The sequence below is a fragment of the Jaculus jaculus genome, chromosome 6, assembly GCF_020740685.1.
Source record: "Jaculus jaculus isolate mJacJac1 chromosome 6, mJacJac1.mat.Y.cur, whole genome shotgun sequence".
In the NCBI taxonomy this organism is placed as follows: Eukaryota; Metazoa; Chordata; class Mammalia; order Rodentia; family Dipodidae; genus Jaculus; species Jaculus jaculus.
The window spans coordinates 94,777,653-94,796,413 of record NC_059107.1 but is presented as its reverse complement, the minus strand read 5'-3'; the positions used below and the strand labels follow the sequence as shown (position 1 = coordinate 94,796,413).

At 43.9% G+C, this 18,761-nt stretch overlaps 1 protein-coding gene across 1 annotated transcript in view; it reads right to left on the bottom strand.

Moving 5' to 3' along the window:
* Window positions 1-18,761, bottom strand: part of Acvr1b (activin A receptor type 1B) — a 50,532-nt gene that overhangs the window by 23,752 nt on the left and 8,019 nt on the right. The gene's annotated exons all lie outside the window — the stretch shown is intronic.

Here is an 18,761-nt window from a genome sequence, read left to right as displayed (position 1 = left end):
AAAGACAGATGAACCAACTATTCCTTCTAACTGCAATGCCTGCGAGGCACACACAAACCCTTCTCTTTGGACAGCAGAGGGTACTCCTCATATTCCATACAAATCCACCCAAGAGTCTCTGGACATTTCATTATCCATCCCATCTCCTCTCCTGGGCACCAAGCACCCCAGTTCCCAGAGTGTGTTATGTACACTCTCATATGTTCTTTTTGCTCAAATGCTTTTTTTCCTGCTTGATTTTTATAAACCTTTCAAAATTCTGCACGACTATCACTTTATCTGAAAAGCTTCCCTTGACCTACATTATGGCTTCTTCCATTTAATCCATGTTGTATGCCCCTCTCCTGAGAGCCAGAAAGGATGTCCTCCAATGAGAATGAGTCCCTCCTCATAGTTATTGTGAAGACTAAATGAGATAATGCACAGAACTACTCAATACATTTCACCTATTCTGAAAGGCCCCGGACAGCACTTATATGCACGCGCGTGCGCGCGTGCGCACGCGCACACACACACACACACACACACACACACACACACACACGATTTTTAAACAAGCAGCATACACCATGCCTTCTGGGACTAATGAGTTTTGCTGGTTATGTATCATACATAAAGTGTGTGCCACCAACAGGAAATCACTGCAAATGAATTTGGTGCCTCTGAAAGCTACTCAGCAGCCCTGGAATCTGCAACCCTTTATTTATCTGACTAACAAGAATAGCACAGACAGCAGCAGTTGGTTTTCTCCTACCCTGTCTCCCCAAAGCCTAACCTATCCCTGACCCCTTGGGAGAGGCAGGAATGTAACACTGAATGTAACTACAATGCTGAGGCTAAGACAACGCAAAACGAGGCAAGGCACTCACCCACCAGGCACAGTGGGGAAGGATGCACGTCTCAGGTGGCACACTCAGTAAGCAGTGACTGGGGACCAAGTGGGATGACACTGCTCACACTAAGGCTCCAGAGCAGAGATGTCGATGACCAATCCCATGGACAGCCGTGCTTAAGCTACAAAGTTGTCACTGCCTCATCCTCCAATGCTCTGAAAGGCATCCCTTAGCTTTGCAGATTCTAAGTATCTCTGTGTCCAACCCTTTCTATCCCAGGTTGTCTATAAATAAGGCAACCTCTTAATGTTCCCACCAAAAAACCCCAGGTGCAACATGGGGAAGAGAGACAGGCAGGCAATATACAGGTTCCCTGCACAGTCTGTTGTATTTCTTTCAGTGTTTGATCAGATCTGTATCTTCTGAGACAAATTCCAAAGCATGCAGCTACATGCTGAAGAGCTTGGGTTATTTATTAAAGGCAGAGCATTGAACATAGGTATTTGTGAAATGAGGATCCAACTCATAAAAGGTTTTTTCTTTTGGTTTTTCGAGGTAGGGTCTCACTCTAGCCCAGGCTGACCTGGAATTCACTATGGAGTCTCAGACTGGCCTCGAACTCACAGCGATCCTACCTCTGCCTCCCGAGTGCTGGGATTAAATGCGTGCGCCACCACATCCCGCCTTCACCTGAGCTTCAATTCTAATCTCCTCTAGTCTCAAGTCTAAGGACATATTTCATTTTCTTCCTAACCTGTATTTTCATACTATTTTGTTGGTTTTTCAAGCCAGTGTCTCACTAAGTAGTCCATAGTAATCATGAACTTGCCATCCTCCTGTCTCTGAATCTGGAAATGCAGTGAGCCACCACTAACTATACCAGGCCCTGTCTTACTTTTCCTGAGAACTTGAAACTTATGCAAGTCTCAGAAAACTTGGTACAATCATTTTTCTTCCCCCTGGACTCTTGCTAATCCAAGAAAACTTCCTCCCATTCCCTTTTGGGTCTCTTTTTGGGCACCAAGGGGTTCCCTGCAGGGAGCACACCTCACAGTCCATGCGTTGTGATGTCATCCTGTGAAGAGAACAGCATTGGTTCTATTTTGGGAAGCAAGGAAGGGAAAATTAACAACCTCAAGAGAGGACTATTCTGAGCATGGTGAGACACACACAAGGCCAAACCCACAGTCGCCGTTTTAGAAAGCTCACTTCAGAGTCCATCAATTAGTGGGGCAGAGCAGTCAGGAGTCTAATTCCAGATATTTATTCTCCTTTCGCTGGGGCTGGCCTTGTTCACAGTGATTCATTCTGGAGAGTGAACACACCCACACGTGGCTCATTATTTTTGGGAAGTACTTAAACAATCTTGGTGTAAGACAGGAAAGAGCAAAAGTGGTGAAATCTATGCTAGCAGGGGCTGAGGAGGAGCTGGGCCTGGGCCGTGCAGGTTTGTGATAAGGAGCTGGGCAAGTCCCTGAGTCTACCTAGGACTTCCAACTGTCTAACTGGCAAGCACTATCTTAAAGAGATGAGGGAAGATTAGCCAACTGTCTGCTAAGCTAGGGCTCCTGCCCTCAGCAAGGCACACCCCACCCATATCTTTGTGCATCTTCACCTTTCACAGAGGGACTGAGAAGTCCTAACAGACACAGGTGGAAGATAAGCATCACTGCTGCCCACACCCTGAGGAGGTCTGACTACATCACTAGGAGCAACAGTGGGCAGCATGGAGCAACAGGTCAGAAAGACCTGAAGCTCAAATGTCAGCTCAAACACTGATCATGTGACTTGGAGCACATAATTAACCTTATTACACCACAGTTTCCTTTGTGTTCAAGCTATAAACTGGGACTCACTAAATAAGAATTACATGAAAAAAAAGAGTAACATGAAATAATATACTCTAAACATGTAAATAGGAGTTGCAAATATAATCCTTACTTTTAATGTAAAACCTACAAAATAAACTTTGAAAAAAAAAACCCAAGTAAAGTGTCTATTTAAGCACTCATTAGGAAGTGGCAAATTTCAACAAGATCTCAGGAAGAAATTGCTGTTCTGAGTCTCAGCTTTGCCAGTAACTAGTCAGATGGCTTTGAGCAAGTCATCGAATCTTTCTGCACCTCATTTTCCTCATGATTAACCAGAAGGGAACTGACCTGCATGACCTCTAAAGTCCTTTCCAGCTTTAAGTCTGAATCTGGTTTTGTTCACCCAGTTTGCATCACAAATTCATCATTGGACAATTCTGCTTTGCCTCATGTACCTACCTTTTCCTAAATGCCCTTTACAGCTATTTTAGCTAGTTGTCTGCTAATATTTATTTTCACTGAAACTAAGTAAGTAATAATAAAATTGTAAATATATCTGTACTGTAAACTTAGTACACTAACTCACAAACCTAAATTTAATAGCTTTGAAAAGCTAAATCTGGGCTAATGACTACAGCCCCTTGTAGGGTTTCACGGTGACTCATCATGTTAAGTCTTACATGTGCATATAAACAACAAGTACCTGGAACTCTCCTTATTCCACACCAAAGTGTGATGCAGCCTGCGCAGGTCCTAGATTTGATCCCTAGCTTTGCACATAAAATGCAAATAAAAACGAGCAGAGGAGCCAGACGTAGTGGTGCACGCCTTTAATCCCAATACTCAGGAGGCAGAGGTAGGAGGATTGCTGTGAGTTCGAGGCCACCCTGAGAATACAGAGTGACTTATTCCAGGTCAGCCTGGGCTAGAGTGAGACCCTACCTTGAAAAACAAACAAACAAACAAACAAGCAAAAAGAGCAGAGAGAAGTGGGAAAGAAAAGGAAAGACAGAAAAAGGGGATGGAAGAGCAAATGAGAGGGAGGAAAGGGATAGAGAGAGAGAAGAGGGAGGGAGAAAGAAAGGGAAGGAGGGAGGATGGGTAGACGGACAGAACAAGAGCTCCCACCCCAGCACAGACTTTTGTTATTAACAAGTCTGATAGTCAAAACTGAACTACAGAAAAGCGCAATGGCAGGATTTGAACATGGTTCAAAATCTGATTAGAAGGGGGTTTGTGGTAGGACATAAATGTAAATCTGATTCAGGAGACACTGTTTTGAGGAAGGACAACAAGTCCCAACACGGGCTGGTCTGTGGCCCTGTATAGTATGACGTGCTTTACGCAGCGGGGCTCCAGAAGCTGGGGCTCAGCTGGGAAATGCAGGAACCATCACTGGCTTAAAAGGGTTGGAAGCACATCGCAATGTAGACTGGTCTGTCCAGGAATCAGCCCATGAACACACCTCAAGCTTTTAAAGCTACAACAATGAAGACGTTTAACTTATTAATTACTCCTTAGAGGCAATAAATTTCATAAACTGATGGTCACTGTATAGCAATGTCCTGTGTAGGCACACTAAATTTTCCTTTTCCCTATCTCGCTGAGCATCCTTCCAGTTCCAGGAGACCTTATTAAGACAAGCGCCTGAACTGCTAAGCCAACTCACCCACCCTGCCATGATCTTTTGCTGCTACAAATGAATGCCAGATACATGCAGCACTCTGCAACTGGCTTTATGTGGGTGCTGGGAAATTGAACCTGGGCCAGCAAAACTTGCAACCAAGTTCCTTTAACTGCTGAGCTATATAACCAGCCCCCTTCTCTTTGTTTGGTTGTTGTTATATTTTATTTTTAAATTTTTTGGTTTATTTTTTATTTATTTGAGAGCAACAGACATAGACAGAGAAAGACAGATAGAAAGAATGGGTGCACCAGGATCTCCAGCCACTGCAAATGAACTCCAGATGTGCGTGCCCCCTTGTGTATCTGGCTAACGTGAGTCCTGGGGAATTGAGCCTCAAACCGGGGTCTTTAGGCTTCACAGGCAAGCACCTAACTGCTAAGCCATCTCTCTAGCCCTATATTTTATTTTTGTTTTGTTCAAAGTAGGGTCTTACTCTAGCCCAGGCTGACCTAAAATTCACTCTGTAGTCCCAGGCTGACCTTGAATTCATGGTGATCCTCCTACCTGAGCTTCCCAAGTGCTAGGTTAAAGGTGTGTGTCATCATGCCCAACTTCCCTTGGTTTTTATTGTTACATTGCTGGGGATGGAACCAGGGCATCACGCATGTGAGGCAAGAACTCTACCACTGAACAACACCAGCGAGTTTCCTAGGAATAAGAAAAGAGCACAAGCTGAGAATGCAAGACCAGACACCGGTTTTTTCTTGTTCGTTTTCTCTCCTATTTATTTAAAATATTTGAGAGAGAGAGAAAGAGAGCAGAGAGAAAGGGAGATTGATAGACAGAGAGAATATGGGCATGCCAGGGCCTCTAGCCACTGAAAATGAACTCCAGACGCGTGTGCCACCTTGTGCATCTGGTTTACATGGGTGCTGGAGAATTGAACCTGGGTCCTTAGGCTTCGCAGGCACACCTTAATGGCTAAGCCATCTCTCCAGCCCCTTGTTTGTCTTCTTTTTTGTTTTTTGTATTATTATTTATTTATCTACAAGGAGAGAGAGAGAGAGAATATGAAAGAATGTGCGCACCAGGGTCTCTGGCATACCAACTGCAGGCGCATGCAACATGTTGTGCATCTAGCTTTACGTAGGTACTGAGGACTCAAATCCAGGCCATCAGACTTTGCAAGCCAACACTTTAATCACTGAGAAATCTCCCCAGCCCACCTTTTTGGTTTTTTGAAATAGAGTCTCAGCAGGGCGTAGTGGCACATGCCTTTAATCCCAGCACTCAGGAGGCAGAGGTAAGAGGATCGCCATGAGTTCGAGGTCACCCTGAGAGGAATTCCAGGTCAGCTTGGGCTAGAGTGAAACCCTATCTCAAAAAACCAAAACAAAAAAATAAACAAATAAAATAAAAAAGAAAGAAAGAAATAGGATCTAACTCTAGCGCAGATTAAACCTGCCACTTTATATATAGTCCAGGCTGGCCTCAAACCCAGTGACCCATCCTCCTCCTATCTCAGCCTCTGAATGCTGGGATTAAAGGTGTGGGTGCTGAGATTAAAAATATGGGCCAGCCACCACATCCAGGTACTTTTCTTTTTCTGCATTAAAAAAATATATATAAGTGGTACACATGTGCCAAAGTTCATGTGCGGAAGAGGGGTGTTGGTCCCTCTTCCATCTTGTTTGAGATAGGGTCTGTTTCTCTTGTCTTTTATTTTATTTGAGCGGGGTGGGGAGAGACAGAGAGGGAGAATGGGAACACCAGATCCTCCAACCACTTCAAACTCCAGGCACATATGCCACCTTATATATCTGGCTTATATGGGTACTGGGGATTTGAACCTGGGTCCTTAAGCTTCCAGACAAGACCATTAGCAACTAAACTATCTTTCAAGCCCCCCCCCCTTTTTGAGGTTGGGTCTCACTCTAGCCCAGGCTGACCTGAACTCCCTCTGTAGCCTCCCAAGTGCTGGCATTAAAGGTATGCACACCATGCCTGGCTTCTGGAAAGTGGGTCTAGCTTCAGGATTCTCCTAGTTCTGCTTCCCATTGCTATAGGCACATTGGGACTCCAGTCTGGCGTCTTGCAGAGCATGCCTTTAACCACTGGGCCATCTCCCCAACCACAGATTCCAGTTTTCTATCAGGGTGTGATGTTTTCAGAGCATACTGTGCATAGCAACACTGCTACTTTAACAGTTTTCACCTTGTTCTCTCATGTGATCCTCACAGGAACTCAGAGAGCTGAGGCAGGTGTAGCTGCCCTACTTTATGGGGAACAAAGCCTTGAAGATGAGGGGTTCATGAAGGGTAAAGGAGTAAACACTGGGAGCTACATTTCCAGTCTCCAAACCCTAAGCCCAGTATTTTCCCCAAACATCATACTGTTTTCCAATGTCTCTCTTGACAACGTTCAGTTCCAGCTTTCAGAGCCACCACTGCACTAGAAGCATCCTCCCAAATAAACATACCGTCCTGAAAATACTCACATCACCCACATGCACTCTTACCTCACTATGTCAAATACAGCTGGCTTTCTGACCAAAAGCCCTCAACAAGTCTTCCTGCAATTTGGCTGTAGCCTTAACTTCCTGCCTCGCACTTCCAAGCAGCTACCTGTAAAAATCACATCCCTGGGGCTGGAGAGATGGTTCAGCAGTTAAAGGCACTTGCTTCCAGAGCCTGACAGCCTGGGTTCGATTCCTGAGTACCCACACAAAGCCATGTTGAAAAAGTGGAGCAAGTGTCTAAAGTTTGTCTGCAGTGACAGGAGGCCCTGGCCTGCCCATATTCTCTCTGTGTCTTCCTCTGTCTCACTCTCAAATATTTGGGAAAAAAAAATCACAACACTGTACATGGTCACCTCTGTTTTTCAAAGGCAGTTCTCTATGAATAGTGTTAGTTCCTTGACTGTTGTGAGACAGGGCTCATGTGGCCCAGGCCACCCTGTCCTCCTGCTTCAGCCTCTAGCTTGGATTTATGGAATACACCACTATGTCCCACACCTTTAATCCCTTTGCCATTTCCCGGCAGCCTCCTTATACAGACCTTATTTGTCTTTGCCAGATTCCGGCTCTTCATTTCTTTTTGCTTTTTTCCTTTTTTGGTTTCTCGAGGTAGGGTTTCAGTCTAGCTCAGACTGAACCTGGAATTCACTACACGGTCTCAGGGTGGCCTTGAACTCACCTCGATCTTCCTACCTCTGCCTCTCGAGTGCTGGGATTAAAGGTGAGCTACCACCACGTCCAGCTCTTCATTTCTTTTTGTTCAGACATTTTTACTTCCTAAAGAAGGCTTCAAATTATTAGGCTGCCAGCGTCTTAGAGAAACTACATTTTTACCCTTAACCTTTAGTGGGTAAATGTTCTTGGGTTCAGTGGCCCTAACTTTCATTATAAGAATCCCACCAGCACAGCAACCAGGCTCTCACTGAAAATCTATTTGTAGAAAGGAGGAACAGGTCACTAACAGTGTTCTGGACGAAGTGCCGTTGAAAGAAACAAACTGTGTTCCAACCACTTTTGCATATCCAGAACAAAATGTGATTAGGTCCACACTAAATATCTGCTTTAAAAAAAATGGCCTTTTAGCCAGACATGGTGGTAATACACCTTTAATCCCAGCACTCAGGAGGCAGTGTTAAGAGGACTGCTGTGAGTTCGAGGCTACCGTGAGACTATGTAGTGAATTGCAAGTCAGCCTGGGCAGGACACTACCTTGAAAAAATAAAAAGGGGGGCTGGAGAGATGGGCTTAGCGGTTAAGCGCTTGCCTGTGAAGCCTAAGGACCCCGGTTCGAGGCTCGGTTCCCCAGGTCCCACGTTAGCCAGATGCACAAGGAGGCGCACGCGTCTGGAGTTCGTTTGCAGAGGCTGGAAGCCCTGGCACGCCCATTCTCTCTCTCCCTCTATCTGTCTTTCTCTCTGTGTCTGTCTCTCTCAAATAAATAAATAAATAATTTTTTTAAAAAAGGTCTTTATCACCACAAAATTGAAGTCTTTCATGACAGCAGAAAAAAGTATTTTGTTTCAGTTATTCTGGGTATGTTGACAAACTACCCCAAAACTTTGTAGCATAAACTAACTAGTGTAACAGCCAAGGATTTGGGCAAAGCAGGAATAGCTTGCCCTCCTACATGACAGAACTCCAAGGCTAGGGGCCAGGGCCATCTGAAGGCCCACACCCTCACAGAGCTGGTGAAATGCTGGTTGCTGGATGGGGACACGGCTCTTTGCATGGGCCTCTCCAAGTAGTCCCTTCATCTGGGCTACTGTATGGCCAAAGGGATCAAACCAGGCAAAAGCTATCAAACTGCATCTTAGTGTTAGGAGTCACAGAACAGGACTCGATTGATACCTCGTATGCCCAAAGTCCCAGGTTGAACCCTAGCACCAAAAAACAAACAAACAAACAAAAAGACATAGACCATCATTAGTCATGTACTCCTTAAGTAAACAGTTGACCCTCTATCCAAATTAAGACAGACAGGGAGAGATCCCCATCTAAGGTGAGAGGAGTGTCAAAGTCACAGGTAAGAACATGTGGAAGGGAGATGCAAGTTGCTGGCACTTAGGAACTACAACTGCCACAAATTTTACATACTTCTTTATAATTAAAGTACTACTAAGAATCTTATGACTCCTAAAATTCAGAACATAGTAATATTTACTGCAAAGTCACTGTGCACACAAGACTGGCTTTAATTCTTTTTTTTTAATTTTTAATTTATTTATTTGAGAGTGACAGACACAGAGAGAAAGACAGATAGAAGGAGAGAGAGAGAGAATGGGCACGCCAGGGCTTCCAGCCTCTGCAAACGAACTCCAGACGCGTGCGCCCCCTTGTGCATCTGGCTAACGTGGGACCTGGGGAACCGAGCCTCGAACCGGGGTCCTTAGGCTTCACAGGCAAGCACTTAACCGCTAAGCCATCTCTCCAGCCCAAGACTGGCTTTAATTCTTTAACCACCTTGAGATACCTAACACCCACAACTTTTCTATTTGGAAAAAAAAATGGGTGGGTGTGTACACTTCCAACATGCTTCTCAGTGGAAAGGGGTCCTTTGGTATTTGGGTCATCCCCTCGGTCCACTGAGAGCATTGTCAGGGAGCACAGTTGCATAGTGACAAACAGCCTGGGCACTGGGGTCAGTCAGTCTCAGTTTGAATCTTGGCTCTATCACTCTGCAGCTAAGCCACACCAGGCAAATTTCTTAAATTCATTGGTCTCATCTACCTAATTATAAAATAGGAAAAACAATAGAATCTATCTCAAAAGGTGGCCAAGAAATAATTGGTACACCAAGGTCAACCAAAGTACAAATATAGTTACATGTACGTCAGCGATTATTAGATATTCCAGCCAGGTATGGTGGCGCATGTCTTTAGTCCCAGCACTTGTGAGGCTGAGGTGGTAGAATTGCTATGGGTTTGAAGCCAGCCTAGTGAATTTCAGGTCAGCCTAGGCCAAAGTGAGATCCTACCTTGAAAAAAGCAAAACAAAACAAAAGTGCCAAGCATGGTTAGCTCACACCTTTAATCCCAGCACTCAGGAGGCAGAGGTAGGAGGATTGCTGTGAGTTCGAGGCCACCCTGAGACACAGTGAATTCCAGGTCAGCCTGGGCTAGAGTGAGACCCTACTTCAAAAAACAATAATAACAACAAAAGAGATTAGATATTCGTGCTGCAATCAGCCAGTGATTCTCTAGGTGTCCCCTTTTCCTGTTTTATAGTAGCTCTCATTTTTTGTTATATTGGAATCTTCTATAAGTTACATTTTAAACTGCCCAGCTTTCCACAATATCGTTATTATACCTAAATAACTGACAATACACTTAATATTTTCAAATGCTCTATCAATGATCAATCGTCTGCAATTGTATTAAAAGATTTTTTAGGGGGCACACTCTCCTGTTGCTGTTACCCAGCTGATGTTGGCCAGGAGGTGATGTCACCCTCTGTTTGCGTCCCAGCCTTGCCATCATGGAACTTCCCTTTGAGTCCATAAACCAAAATAAACTCTTTTCTTAAAAAAAAAAAAAAAAATTAGGGGCTATAAGATGGCTTAACAGTTAAGGTGCTTGTCTGCAAAGCCCAAGGACCCAGGTTCTATTTCCCAGTACCCATGTAAGCCAGATGCAGAAGGTGGTCCATGTATTTGGAGTTCCATTCATTTGCAGTGGACAGAGGCCCTGGTGCGCCCTTTCTCTCAAATAAATAAATAAAGTAATGTAATATTTTACACTGAAAAAAAAGATTTTTTAAACAGCTGTGTGTTAAAATCTGGATTAAACCGAGGGTCTTTTACGGGCCCTGGCTAAAAGCTCTCCCGAGCCTGTGAGCCTCTTGCTGTTACTCTCCTAAGGGAAGCAGGCAGATTGTCCTGGAGTTCCCACATTCTGATCTTGACTCCCAGCCCTTCCCTTCACATGTACCTCTCCTCTGTACTTTCTACGCACTCACAGATAGACCTAGAAGTTTGATTTACTTTCCAGTGGGTTTTTGTTTGTTTGTTTTTGTTTTGCAATGGGGTCTGATGTAACCCAGGCTGGCCTTTAACACCTGACTTTCCTGTCTCTACCTCCCAAGTATTGGGATTACAGCCATGTACCAACCACCACATCCAGCGCCAGTTCAAAATTTCTTTCTTTTTCTTTTTTCTTTTTTTTGTTTTTAGAGGTAGGGTTTCACTCTAGCCCAGGCTGACCTGTAATTCACTCTGGAGTCTCAGGGTAGCCTTGAACTCAAGGCAATCCTCCTACTTCTCCCTCCCAAGTGCTGGGATTAAAGACATGTGCCACCATGCCCAATGCCAGTTCAAAATTTTAACTAGGATATTCACAAGGCACATAAGTTCCAGTTGCTTCCTTTACAGACAAGCCCTGTTTAAGTATTCTGTGTCCTCAGCACTCCCCTGCTCCAACCCTGAAAGGGACAGTCCTTGGCACACACTTGCTCTTTAGGAAAGATGAAGCATTCCTTTTCTAAGACTTCTCTACTAGATTCCACTCAATACCCAAAATGGAACTCAGTATATTTTCCCAGTGGCTCTAAGACCTAAGGATGGGTTCTTAAAACTGCTGTATTCCTCCCTTGCTCCTGTTTGGATAATTAACGCCTGCAATTATTCATGTCTGATCTAACTCTGGTTTGTCCAGTCAGTCTCATTACCCTGGTCAGGTGGTCGGCATCACGTCCCTCCCAGCCCAACTTCACTGAGTAAGAACAAGATCTTGCAAAAGGTCTCAAATGGTCCTGTCTCCATCAAGCCAAGTGTCCACCTCCAAATAACAGTGTTTTAATGCAGCCACCCTCCCACATGTCTGCAGTCTAGCATCTCCAAACTATGGAGCAGCTGTCCCAATCCAGTCACTGAGACAGAACCCAATATTTCTTGTTAAGCATTCATTTGCTTTCCAATTCTAGTACTTCATATTGGAGAATTACTTGGTAGGGACATCCAGTCATTGTGAAGGTTACTAATGCTATCATGAATACTGTACACTAGGGCTTTACTAGATTTTTTCCTTATTCCTATTTCCTTATTAAAAATTTCAGCCGGGCGTGGTGGCGCACGCCTTTAATCCCAGCACTCAGGAGGCAGAGGTAGGAGAACTGCTGTGAGTTTGAGGTCACCCTGAGACTATAGAGTGAATTCCAGGTCAGCCTGGACTAGAGTGAAACCTTACCTTGGGAAAAAAAAAAAAATTCAGGCTGGAGAGTTGGCTTAGCAGTTAAGGCACTTCCCTGCAAAACCAAAGGACCTCGGTTCAATTCCCCAGAACCCACGTAAGCAAGATGCACAAGAGGGTGCATGCATCTGGAGTTTGTTTGCAGTGTCTAGAGGCCCTGACATGGCCATTCTCTCTCTCTGCCTATTTCTCTCAAACAAATAAATAAAAATAAAACTATAAAAATTTTTAAAAAATTTTTCAAGGAGGCTGTGGTTCCCAGAGAAGCAGCTCCAACATTAGGATGAGAGCAGCAGTAAAGGGAAAAACAAATTCAAAACACCACCAAATATGCAGTGCAAAAGCCCCTGGACGCCTGTTCCCTGAGTAGTTGTTAAATATTTGACACATATTCCTCCAGGGTTTACTTATTTTTGGATGGAGGGGGTTTGAGGTAGGGTCTCACTCTAGTTCAGGCTGACCTGGAATCCACTATGTATAGTCTCAGGGTGGCCTCGAACTCACAGTGATCCTTCTGTGTGTGTCAGGATTAGCCAGGCTCCAGGGTTTCATAGGTATACTAATGTATTTATAAGAGGATTTTTTTTGGGGGGGGGTAATTCAGCAATACTTAAATTTGAAGCTGGACATGATGGCACACGCCTTTAATCCCAGCACTTGGGATGCAGAGTTAGGAGGATTGCCATGAGTCTGAGGTCACCCTGAGAATACATAGTGAATTCCAGGTTAACCTGAGCTAGAAAAAGACCATACTTCAAAAAACCAAAAAACAAACCATAAAAATAAATAAATTTGATAACTCAATTTGTTCACAAACATATATTAAATTCTACATAATAAATATATCATCACACATTTTTTAAAAATGTGTAAGAAGGCTGGAGAGATGGCTTAGCTGTTAAGGCGCCTATGAAGCCTAAGGACACAGGTTCAATTCTCCAGGTCCCACATAAGCCAGGTACACATGATGTTGCATGCATCTGGTATTCATTTGCAGTGGCTACAGGCCCTGGAAAATAAATCTTAAAAAAAAAAAAAAAAGTAAATCGTATAAGAGATGAGACAGTGCACTTACTATTAAAATGACAATGGTGGGGCTGGAGGGATGGCTTAGCAGTTAAGGCATTTGCCTGCAAAGTCAAAGGACTCAGGTTCGATTCCCCAGGACCCACGTTAGCCAGATGCACAAGGGGGCGCATGCATCTGGAATTCATCTGCAGAGGCTGGAGGCCCTGGCGCACCCATTCTCTCTCTCTCTCTCTCTCTCTCTCTCTTCCTCTTTCTCTGTCAAATAAATAAAAATAAAATATTAAAATAAAATGACAATGGTGAGCCAGGCATGGTGGAGCACGCCTTTAATCCCAGTACTTGGGAGGCAGAAGTAGGACGACTGCCGTGAGTTCGAGGACACCCTGAGATTACATAGTGAATTCCAGGTCCGCCTGGGCTAGAGCGAGATCCTACCTCAAAAAACCAAAACAAATAAATAAGAGTCTAGAAAAATGGCTTACAAGTTAAAGGCACTTGCTTACAAAGCCTGTTGGCCCAGGTTCAAATCCCTAACTCATGTAAAGCTAGATGCATATAGTGGTGCATGCATCTGGAGTTCATTTGCAGAGGCCCTGGCACACCTATACACTCACACACTCTCTCTTTCTCTCTCTCTGTTTTCAAATAAATAAAATATTAAAATAAAATAAAATGGCAAGTTACTGTAAGTCCACATTAACAACAAAAGAAATAACACTTGGAGTTGGAGATAATGTTTTCAAATTGAGTTCTCTTTAAGTCTCTAAATTCTCAGTCATGTCCCAGGAACCTGTGAAATAGAATTTTTTTTTTTTTTTTTTTTTTTTGAGATAGCACAGGCTGACCTGGGATTAAAGGCCTGGCTTAGAATTCTTACCAACAATTTTTTTTTTACATATGAATATATGTGCAAGTGTGCATTTGGAAGCCAGAGATTGATGTTGGGACCCAACATCACTATCCACTTTATTCAAAGAGGCAGGTTTTCTCTCATTTGTACCCAAAGCTTGCTGATTTGGCTAATCTTCTAGCCAACTTGCCCTGGGAATTCTGCCTCTGCCTCCTGAGGGCTGGGCATGCTGCCCACTTACCTGGCATTTATGTGGGTGCTAAAGATCTGAACTCCAGTCCCCATGCTTGGATGACGAATTCTTTATCCATTGAGCCATATCCCCAGCCATTCATCTACATACTTTGGCTGGTCTCTAATAGCATGTTCCTAGTGAGCAACACTGACTTCAATATATCAGCCTAGTGATTTTCCATATATTTATACATTATTATTTCTAAAAGTGCTCCACTGCTTAAAAACTGTTTAATAGCTACCAAGCTAGACAACTGCCAAAATGTTCATAAAAATCCGGAATTAAGTATAAAAAAATGGGGACTGGAGGGTGGCTTTGCAGTTAAGGCACTTGCCTCCAAGACTAAAGGATCCAGGTTTGATTCCCCAGGACCCATGTAAGCCAGATGTACAAAGTAGTGCATGTATCTGGAGCTCATCTGCAATGGCTGAAGGCCCTGGTGCATCCATTCTCTCTCTCCCTCTTTCTCTCTCAAAAAAATAAATAATAAAAGGTTAATATATATATATATATATAATATATATATATACCATATATATATACCATATATATATATGGTAGTGCCTGGCCCTTAGAACCTAAACAGCCACAAAAAATAGGGAATGAAGGACTTCCAGGGAAGAACCTGAGGAGAGACTTAGCCCATCACACCTCAACAGAGCCCAGCTGAAACCATAGAGTAATTGGGGAAATAAGCAAGAGTGCTGCTTTCTTGGTGAACCTGGTATCAGCATAAGGGTGAAGGAGATAGACCCAGAGAACACTCAACTCCTACCAAGCTAGAGATCCAGAGACACAGATGCTCAAGCATCATCACTGAAGGAGACCTAAAACGAACCTAACACGGCTCAGGGAAATTCATGGAAAGATTGTTAGGGTCACAAGGTGGAACACTATGCATAGAGACGTTGCCCCTCCCCCAAAACTGATGGCTACCCCCACAATGCACAACCTATAATCCCCAACGAGGAGGGTCCCTTAGGATGGGGAAGGACAGGGAGGAGGCTAACGATGGTACCAACATGGCTGTTTACACACTGAGTACGTACACAACTAATAAAGAAAAAAAAAGAGTGACTGTTGGGCTGGAAAGATGGCTCAGTGGTTTAGGCACTTGCCTGCAAAGCCAAACAACCTGGGTTCAAATCCTCAGTACCCACGTAAAGCTAGATGCACACTGGCACATGCATCTAGGGTTCATTTGCAGTAGCTGGAGGACTTGGTACACACATTCTCTTTCTTTCTCTATTTCACTTCTATATCTGTTTGGTTCTATTCAGAGAGAAAAGGGTAAAGCGGCAGTAAATTAGGAATGTATACTGTACCCCAATGTTCAAAGTAGAAAAACCCTGAACAGCAAAGCCATCACATGGTGTTGGTTAGAAACAACCCCCCCAATTCTTTTCATCTTTCACAATTAGAAAAATCAGATCTTAAAAATTCACTAACCAGGGCTAGAGAGATGGCTTAGGAGTTAAGGCACTTACCTGCAAAGCCTAAGGACCCATGCTTGACTCTCCAAGTCCCACGTAAGCCAGACATAAAAGGTGGCGCAAGTGTGCAAGGTTGCACATGCTCACAAAGTGGTGCATGCATGCTAGAGTTCAACTGCATTGACTGGAGGCCCTGGCGTGCCAATTCATATTCTCTCTCTCACACACACACACATTAAAAAAATACACTAGGAAAAAGGAGTGCTCAGCATTGCAATATCTTTTTTGAAAATTATTTTTTATTTATTTGAGAGTGACAGACAGAGAGGAAGAGAGAGAGAGAGAGAGAGAGAGAGAGAGAGAATGGGCGCGCCAGGGCTTCCAGCCACTGCAAACGAACTCCAGACGCGTGCGCCCCCTTGTGCATCTGGCTAACGTGGGTCCTGGGGAGTCGAGCCTCGAACCGGGGTCCTTAGGCTTCACAGGCAAGCACTTAACCGCTAAGCCATCTCTCCAGCTAGCACTGCAATATCTTTATCACACCTTCCAAGGCTCAGGGTCCATTTCGGAAGAGATGGCGGAAAGAATGTAAGAGCCAAAGGAAGGGTAGGATTCCTTACAACGTGTTCCTCCAGACACAAAATGGCCTGGATATCCATGACCTCACAGTGCCTGACACATCCTACACAAGACCATCATAAGAGGAGGAAAAGATCATGACATCAAAATAAAAGAGAGACTGATTGAGAGGGGGAGGGGATATGATGGAGAGTGGAGTTTCAAAGGGGAAAGTGGGTGGAGGGAGGGAATTACCATGGGATATTGTTTTACAATCATGGAAGTTGTTAATTATAAAAAATAAACAATTAAAAAAAATATAGTAGCCAGGTGTGGTGCCACATGCCTTGAGAAGTAAGAGGATCACTGAGTTCCTGGCCAGTCTGGGACTATAGAGTAAGTTCCAGGGGCTGGAATGAGACCCTAACTCGTAAAAAAAAGAAAAAGAAAAATAGCCAGGCATGGTGGTACACGCCTTTAATCCAAGCAGAGGTAGAAAGATGGCTGTGAGTTCAAGGTCAACCTGAGACTACACAGTGAATTCAAGGTCAGCCTGGGCTACAACAAGATCCTACCTCAAAAAACCAAAATAACAAAATAAATAAGTAAAAATACACTAAAGTAAGGCAAAAAGCTCTTCAGTACCCAAGAACTGTGAAAAAAGTCAAATTCTACATGTGCAGTTGCTGGTATCTAGAACAGGAAATGTGTTGCTAAAAAGCACTTTGAAAAAAATATCATTGGGGCTGGAGAGATGGCTCAAGGGTTAAAGGTGCTTGTTTGCAAAGCTTGGCAGCCCGGATTCAATTCCCCAGTACCCACATAAAGCCAAATGCACACTGGCACATGTGCCTGGAACTTGTCTGCAGTGGCAAGAAGCTCTGGAGCACCCATTCTCATATTTTCAGTCTCCCTCTCTCCTTGCAAATAAATAAAGGTTAAAAAAAAAAAAAGAGCTGGGCATGGTGGTGCACACCTTTAATCCCAGGCAGAGGTAAGAGGATCACTGTGAGTTCAAGGCAGTCCTGAGACTCCATAGTGAATTTCAGGTCAGCCTGGGCCAGAGTGAGACCCTACCTTGAACCCCCCCCCCAAAAAAAGAAAAAAAATAGAATTGACTTAATAAAGGAAGTTATAAAGGAGTAGGGGCAAGCTCCCCACCCCCAACTTTAACAATGGAACATTTGATAAGGTTGGTATTTAATTCCAATCTGGGAAAAGATCTTGGAATGGGGTTTGCATGAAAGAAAGGTATCTGAAAAGGCAACTCCACACTACACCCATGTCTTTCTTGAAGATCTACTTGGAGACAAACCCAACCCTAGAGAGCTGTTTAAACAAGTTCAACTTTAAGCCTCAGGTCTAGAGAATGAAAGCTTTGTTCTCACTCAAAAGAGATGTTTGATGTTTATGCTAAGGAGACCTGTCACTGCAATTTAATTTATGACTGACTATAAATACCTGAACATCACAGAAGGGCCCACCTGCTGCTCCAGAGCATGTCAAGGGAAAACTAGAGCATGCAGCATCATGAAGGCGTGTATCCAAAGTTCTCAGGACCTCAGCGCCCAGAACCTGCTGTCAAAGTTGGACTATCTATCAGTAACTTGGTTCATTTCTCCTTTACTCAGTTCACAATAAACACGGAAGCCACTGTTCTCCTTCGCTTCACAAACATACTTCTGCTCACTAGGGCAGGAGAGGTTATTTATCACTTGTATTTTCTTCCTGGCCTATTTAATAGAGACAGCGTATGCCACAGTTTTGAGTAAGAGGGATAGGAATGACTGCTTTGGGCAACAGACAATGAAGGGGGTGGGTGGGAATCAACCAAGAGTGAGAAACTGAGGTTGACATCAAGTTCACTTGGCTGGAATAAAATGGGCACACCATTTTCTCATCTAAGATTATTAGATCTTCTTCCAAGTGTTACTCATTGTTGATATGTGAGGTAGGAAAAGAGATTACTATGTTCTAAGTAACTCACAAATGTCCACAGCATTTTTGATGACTAGGGAAAATGAAACAAATCATACATACAAGGAAATAAATACAGTAGGACAGAATTGTAACTATTTACAGGAAGGCTAGAAAACCAATACATGAATTCAATTAAATCAATGTATTAAAAAGTAAAAATACAAAGCTCTGTGACTGGCCAAAGCTTCTACTTTTTCAAGACAGAGGTGAGCAGAACAAAGCACTCTAGGTCATGTGACCCTCCAACACTACCAGTATGGGGAGGTGGAGCCACCGACTGGGAGAACACAGGAGGACAAAAGCTCCACCCTGGAAGAAGAGGGGGAGAGAAGAAACCAGAAAGGCACTGGGCCATGAAAAATACGAGGCATGTTAGGTCCACAGTGAACTGACAGATGCCAACTACAGTGCCAAGGTTCCAGTTAGTGATGGGGCAGCAGAAAGACCTGGGCCAGATTAGACTGATGGTGATGACAATTTAAGAGATCTAGGGTGGGTCTTACAAATCACACTGGACAGAGAGGACAAACTTTCCAAAGTGAGGCCCAGCAGTAGGTACAGGCAAGGCAAAGGGAGACGGAGGCAGAGCCCAGCGAGAAACCACTTTAGTGAGGGACTGGGGAGATGGAGACAGGGGAATCCCGGGGTGGTTGGCCAGCTAGTCTAGCTGAATCAGTAAGTTCCAGATTCAGTATTGTTTTCAAATA